Raw genomic sequence first — 7,830 nt, 5'->3', positions numbered from 1 at the left:
GAGTTCTGGAACTAGCTCTTGAAAACCAGGCTCGCCTTGAACTCACAGAAATCTGTCTACCTCTGCTTGGATTAAAGGGCCACTGCCTTGTCCATTTTTTCATTATAATAAACTAGATTCTTTCTGTCTACTGAAATAAAATAAATAAATTTAATAAAAATTAAAAAGAAATATATCCATAACAGTTATATAAACTTAAATACACATATGCACATATGCCTTTGAATCTGTATTAAATATACCACATAAACACTCATATTTGATATGCGCCTATATGAGAAAAAATACTCAAACTCAATATTGATATTTTACACTATAGCAGTAACTTTGTGTTCTAAATTGTGACATGTGAAATGAAACTGTTTGTTTGCAAACAAACACAAAGATAAACTATGTCTGATTTCTGCCTTCTGGCATCCTGCAGGCTGAAGACATTTTATTGCTATTTCTCCCCATTGTCGGATGCTTTGTTCTCAAATTACTTTTCTCATTAAAAGCAAATTAAATCATAATTCCTCCCAGGCAGGAACACATCACACACAAACATGTATGGTGCATCTTACAATTAGAGCCCTTCCCACATTCTGTCAAGGATATGAGAGCTGAAAGCATCACACACTTGGGTGATATTTGAAATCATAATTCAAAATATAAGTCAATGTACCCGGTGGGTATTAAAAATTCATTTCAAATATCAGCCCAAACTGTCAGGTAATTAAGCTACCATTTTATTGCCTGGTTTGATGATAGAGACCTCTGCTTTCTTTATTGTTCTGACAGCAATAAAATTACTTGACAATATGTTTATGGAAAGTAATTGCCAGAAGAAGAAAAATGCCCATTAAAGTAAGAAAATATGTCAATGTCACCAATACTCTTGAATGTATTTTAAAGCACACTAACAGATTTATTATAAATGTAGTACAGGACAGTTTTGAATGTATTTCAACAAATATTAATAGATTTGAGGAATTCATGGTCTGGGAATAATACTAGGAAAATTCCTGTCATCTAAGTAGGTAGGAATAGTAGTAAACAGATAATGACTCAATTTAATTTATGAGTTTTTTTCCTGTTTAAAGACATGATTGAAAAATTGAAATCAAATTTGACCTCAATAATTTTGAGGATCACGAAATTGTCATTAGTTTTACATTTAATTTTCCTTTTATTTGAAAAAAATTATGGTACTGTTGGACAGAAAAGATGCAATGCAGTGTGGGTTTGAGCACTGTTTTATGCTTGTTCACATGTGGGAGATAGTTGTCAGATTTCAAGTGATTAAAGCTGCTAATTCTCCTCAGTTTTCAAATTAATTAGGAGGCATGCAAATATTTGCATAATGATAGCATTTTAGATGCAAAGCATATCAGAATTTAAAATCTATATGGATTTGATATCAGACTCACTGACCACAGGTCTTTTCTCTGTCTCATGGTCTCTCTCCAATATTAATAAAATCCATCCCAGAAAGATTCTTGAAATAAAAATATGGTTTCCAATAGTCGTTTCTTACTGCTGGGAGGAGTGCAAACTTGACAGCCACTATGGAAATCAATAGGGTAGCTCCTCAGAAAGTTGAGAATCAATCTACTTAAAGATTCTTTAATACCACTCTTGGGCATATACCCAAAGATATTCCCTCCTACCCTTAGGATATTTGCTTAGCCATGTTCATATCAGTTTACAAGTCAGAAACTTGAAACAACCTAGATATTTCTCAAATGAAGCATGAATTAAGAAAATGCACATTTATACAATGAACTGTTACTCAGCTGTTAAAACACACACACACACACACACACACACACACACACACACACAGACCCCAAAAGGCTAAGTGTGGACCCGTATTTCTTTATGGTGTAGCAGCCAGGCTCTGAAGCCATTGGGCTGATCCAAAGTGACAAAGGTCAGGATGTTGGCTGCTCCCTTTCTTTGTAATTTAGAGGATGCCTTATAGAGATGCTAATTCAGGCCTATGTGACTGGTAGCATACTCAGCAGACAGGTAGATGAGGACTTGACAAAAGGCCATTCACCTGGTTACCTAGGAGACAGTATGATGATGTATTTTCCCACCCAGTTTATGTATTGGTATAAAAGATGTTTGGAGAATAAACGCAGGGAGCTTTGGGAGATTCTAGTGAGGAGTTCTTCAGGAGAGGTCTTCAGGAGGAAGACGCCTGAGATGCCCTTTTCCGTAATAATGGTGTAAGTCGTGTCTGGTTATTCCTTGCGCCTCCGTACCAGTCCAGTTAGGGGAAACAGATATCTGTGTTGGAGCCACACGGGCAACAACAGCCAAGTGACTCTAAGGGCCCTGGAGAGGACAATTGGATCCCTCAGAGAAGGGGAAATAAAACAGATTTTGTGGATCAATGGAAGGCAGGCAGAGAAAGGAAAAGGAGGATTCATGCAGGGGGTGTAAAGGGAGAGAATACTGGGAGGGATGACTAGTATTAGGGGTAATTTTGGGGGGCAATGTGAAAACTTATTGCTTCTGGAACCTATGAGAATAATCCTAATGAGGATTTTAGGGATATAGAAACATGATTTCTAATCATGTTATTGTCCACCTATAGAACAGTGCCTAATTCAGTTATCAACAGAGGGCTGCCTCTAGTAGCTAGTGGAAGTAGATCCATAGATCCACAGGCAAAAATTAGGTAGTGAGTAAATACAGGTTGGAGGTCTCCATCTGGTTCCTCACCTCATATCTCAGGGAACTCCTTGGAAAGTGGTAGAAGAAATTGTGGGAGTCAGAGGGCTGAAGGACACCAGGAGAGCATATTCAAGTTATGCACTAAGCAGGGCTCATTAGGGATTGAAAACGACAATCACAGAACCAACATGGGTCTTCTCTAGGTTCTCTAGACATGTGTTATGTTTGTTCTTGTTGGGATTTTTTTTTGGGGGGGGTACTCTTAACATTGGAACTGGGGCTGTCTTGGACTCTTTTGACTGTCTTTGGGACCCTTTTCCTCCTACTGAGTTGCTTGCTCTTCTTACATCTAAGACATGTTTGGTTGATATCCCTGGGAAGTCCTGCTCTTTCTTAGGGACAGATGTGGTTTTGGATCAGGGGACAAAAGGAGGTAGGGAGGGAACCGGGAGGAATAGAGAGAGAAAAAACTGTGATCAAGATGAATTGTACAAGAGAAGAATAAATAAAAATAAAAGTAAAAGAAAACAGATCAAACTAATAAAAATGAAAAATTAAAAACAATTAAAATTTTATGTTAGAACAGCATTTGAAATAAAAAAGCACCTTTCTTGTTATAAAAAATTCTTAAAATTTATCCACTTCACTATTGAAGGTCCCATTATGATTTTTACTTAAATGCAATGGAAAACTAGGTAGCTTTGTGAATTACTTAGTAATCTCTAAAATGGATGGTGAATGATTTGTCCCATGGATAAATTTGCAGAATAAAAGATTATGCATCTCTAAATTTGTGGAGAAGTTTATCTTGTCTAGTAATTCTGACTTCCAAGGTGGAAATATGTGGATGTCTTTTTTCAGCACCCACCATGGGATAGCTCATAACAGTTTGTAAGTTCAATTTCAGCTGTAATGATTGGCCATGTTAAGCACCTGCGTGGTGCTGCATGGATACTTATTTATCCAGATATGCATCAAATGTTAAATACAAACAAAAAGAAATCATTGGGCTTTTATGTCCCTTCTACAAAATGCTAGAGCAAATGCATAAGTCATTTGCACACTTTACCTTGTTTGTGTATTGCTATACTAAATACAACGTGATTGGTATATAATTGTTACAATGTTTTCTCTAACAGATCAAAGAAAAAACAAAGATTGTGCCTGTTTAGTAGTGATGTAAAGTTTGCAGATTTTGGATAAATAATTATCAGATTCTTAGAAGAGAGTACTCAGTAGGAATATCCTGATTCCACAGAATGGCTCTTCCACAAAAGTAAATCTGTCATCCCTTTTAATATGAATAAATGATATTTTTAAAAAACTAAATGAAAATGTCTGATTCTATTTGTTCTCTTTGTTTTGAAGAAAGTTTGATGGAACTTCTTTATTGGGTTTATTTCTCAATATCAAATGACATAAGTATGACTTTGAAGATTATAGAACTTTCATCCTCAGAATGAGATCAATGAAATTTCAATTTTCCCTTCTTAGATGAGGCTTTACCTGTTCTAGGAACATTGCTTAGGGTTATATTTTTTTAATTGAATGAATATTTAAAACTTTGGAGCTTTATTTTAGAACTTTCTTATCCAGTATGGCTTTTAGAGATTATATAGCATTTGCTTAAAAGTTGTATTGATATTTTCATCACCTCATGTTTAATTTATCAGGAAGTTTCATCAATATTTCCTTGCATATTGGCTATCTACTGGCTTCTATGTGAACCTCTGGATTTTGTGCTTTAGTTTAATGAAGGAAGTCATTGAAATTTAGATGAATTGTGCTAAACAACTTCTGGTAACATGAGTGCTTTCAGTTTTTACACTGCCTATCAATGAACATAGAAAGCCTTCTGAATGGAAATTTTAATAATTAATATATACTTAATCATTGACCCCTTTCCATTACTTTCTTTGTCTCTCTTACAAACTCTAAATTACTCCCTCTTTAAATTATGTTCTATTTTCTTTAATTATTATTTTTTTACACACATAAACACAATATTTGATAGTGATTCTCTGAATTTTATTAGAGTGAATTTGTACCATGTTTGTCTGTCTTGGTTTAGGTTGACTCATTCAGAATGAGGTTTTTCTAGCTCCATCCATTTACCTGAAAATTTCCTGGTGTCCTTGTTTGTAACAACTAAGTAATACTCAACTGCGTTAATGTACCATATTTTCTTTTTCGATTCCTTGGTTGAGTAACATCTAAATTGATTCCAGGTTCTGAATATTTCAAATCACGTTGCTGTGAACATAGCTGAGTTGAGTGTCTCTGCGGAATGATTGAGCATCTTTTGGTTATATACCCAAGAGAGATATTGTTGGGTTTTCAGGTGGATTGATTCCCAATTTTCTTAGGAAACTCTATATTGATTTCTAAAGTGGCTGTGTAAGTTTACTCTCCCATCCGCAGTGGAGGAGTGTTCCCTTTGCTCCACATCTTCTCCAGCATAACTTGTTGTTATTGTTTATGCTCTTAGTCATTCTGACTGGTATGAGAGAGAATCTCAGAGTTGTTTTAATTTGCGTTTCCCTAATGGCTAAAGGTGTTGACCAACTCTTTAAGTGTTTTCTGGACATTTGAATTTATTCTGATGTGAGAATTCTGTTTTGATCTGTACACTACTTTTTAAAGGATTATTTGGTTTGTTGATGTCTAATTTCTTGTGGGTTTTATGTATTTTAGAGATCAATCCACTATTGGATATGGAGTTGATTAACATCTTTTCCCATTACATAGGATGTCATTAGTCTTATTGATGTTTTCCTTTGCCTTACAGAAGCTTTTCAATTTTATGAGATTCCATTTATGAATGTTGGTCTTAGTGCCTGTGCCTTAGTGCTTAGTGCCTGTGTTGTTCTGTTCTTGGGTTTTTCTCCTCTGACAATGCATTTGAGACAATTTCTCACTTTCTCTTCTACTGGGTTCAGTGTAGTTGAGTTTTTGTTGAGGTCTTTGACCTGCTTGGACTTGAGTTTTATGCAGTGTGATGGATATGGATTTATTTATTTGCATTCTTCTTCATTTAATCTCTCCAAATTCTTCATAAAGTCATTTTGTGTTATAAAGTTTTGTATTAGCATTACTTATATTGAATCCCATAATTTAGGGTGTGTTATGAGTTGATTTTTATTGAATTTTAGGCAGTCTTTACTTATTTCCTTATTTTTTTTTAAAACAACGATGATTCTGGAAAGAACTGGTCACTTTTCATGAGTTTGCATGCTTTCTCATGTTGCTATTGATGTTGAAATCCTGCTTCAATTCATGGTGGTCTGATAAGATACAGGAGGTTCTTTCTTTTTTTGTATATTATGAGACAATATACAAAAATAGTTTCTGTTTTGATGAACTGTCCTTTGGTAAGAGTTAGATGTTAAATTCTCCCACTACTATTTTGTGTGTTTCTATATGAGATTTAAACTTTACTAATGTTTCTTTTACAAATGTGGATGCCCTTACATATGGAGCATCGATGTTAAGAATTAGTAGATATTTTTCCATTAGTGACTATGAAATGCCCTTTTCCATCTCTTTTGGTTTATTTTGCTTAGAAGTCTATTTTGTTAAATATTAGGGTAGCTACCCTGGCTTACTTCTTATCTCTATTTGAATGGAAAATCTTTTCCCAAGCCTTTACTCTGAGGTAATGTCTATCTTTGATGTTAAGAAGGGTTTCTTGTATGCAGCAGAAGGATGGATACTATTTTCATACCCATTCGCTTAGCCTGTGTCTTTTTATTTACAAATTAGGTCCATTGATGTTGAGGGATAGTAAAGATCAATGATTGTTAATTTCTGTCATTTTATTGTTGGTGGTGGATGTGTTTGTGTTTGTGTGCCTGTGAGTGTGTGTCTGTGTATCTGTGTCTGTATGTCTGTGTTTGTTTGGGTTTCATTTCTTTGGGTTCAGCTGGACTGATGTTATCTATTGCTTGTGTTTTTGTGGGTGTAATTAACATTTTAGGGTTGGAATTTTTCTTCTATGGTTGGAATTGAAGATGGATATTGTTTAAATTTGACTATGTCATGAAATATTTCTTTTGTCCACCTATGGTGATTGACAGTTTTGCTGGATATATTTGTCTGGACTGGCATCTGTGGTCTCTTAGAGTCTTCAAGGCATCAGATCAGGCACTTCTAGATTTTATGGTCTCTGTTAAGAAGTTGTGTGTGATTCTAATAGATCTGTCTTTGTACGCTACTTTGCCTTTTCCCTTGCTACTTTTTATCTTCTTTTTTGTTCTGTATGTGTAATGTTTTGATTATTATGTGGCAAGGGGAGTTCATTTTCAGATTTAAACTATTTGATGATCTATACATTTCTTTTTAGGCATGTCCTTTTTCAGGTTAGGAAAATTTTCTTCTATGATTTTGTTAGGTATTTTTTATGTGTTTTTTTTTTTAACTGAATTTCTTCTCTTTCTTATACTTCTACTATTCTTATGTCTGGTATTTTCATAGTGTCCCAAGTTTTCTGGATATTTTGTGTTTGAAATTTGTTCGATTTAACATTTTATTTGGCTGATGAATCTACTTATTTTATTTTGTCTTCAATCCCGAGAGTCTCTCTTCCATTCCTTGTATTTTGTTGGTGATGTTTGAATCTCTAGTTTCTGTTCACCTGCCCATATTTTCCATTTCTATAATTCACTGTTTGAATTTTCTTTATTGATTTTATTTCAATTTTCAGTTCTTAATAATTTTTTTCATCTGCTCTTTTGTATTTTTCTTGACTTCTTTCAGGAATGTTTTGATTGCTTCCAATTTTTTGTTTCTTTTTTCCTCAATTACTTTAAGGGATTTTTTTCACATCCTTTTTAAGGATCTCCATCATATTCATAAAGTCATTCTATGTTAGTTTTATCATGCTTCAGTTATATTGGGTTGTTCAGATTTTGCTGTTACAGAATAGCTGGACTCTGGTGATACAATATTGCCTTTCTGTTATTGAATTTGTTCTTATACTGGGGTTTAGTCATCTGGATTTGGAATGATTATTAGTCTAGGTGTTGATTCCTGCATTAGTCTTCATAGGAAAGTGTTTTGTTCTTCACTGGTCTTCTGGAGTAAATGGCCAGGTGTTCTAGACTAGCATGTCTTCAGATTCTATTGTTGGATGCTCTGGGTTAGTTTGGGCTACGGGGTCCCTAGTTC

The sequence above is a fragment of the Myodes glareolus genome, chromosome 6, assembly GCF_982192425.1.
Source record: "Myodes glareolus chromosome 6, mMyoGla1.1, whole genome shotgun sequence".
Classification (NCBI taxonomy): domain Eukaryota; kingdom Metazoa; phylum Chordata; class Mammalia; order Rodentia; family Cricetidae; genus Myodes; species Myodes glareolus.
This window is presented reverse-complemented; position numbering follows the sequence as displayed.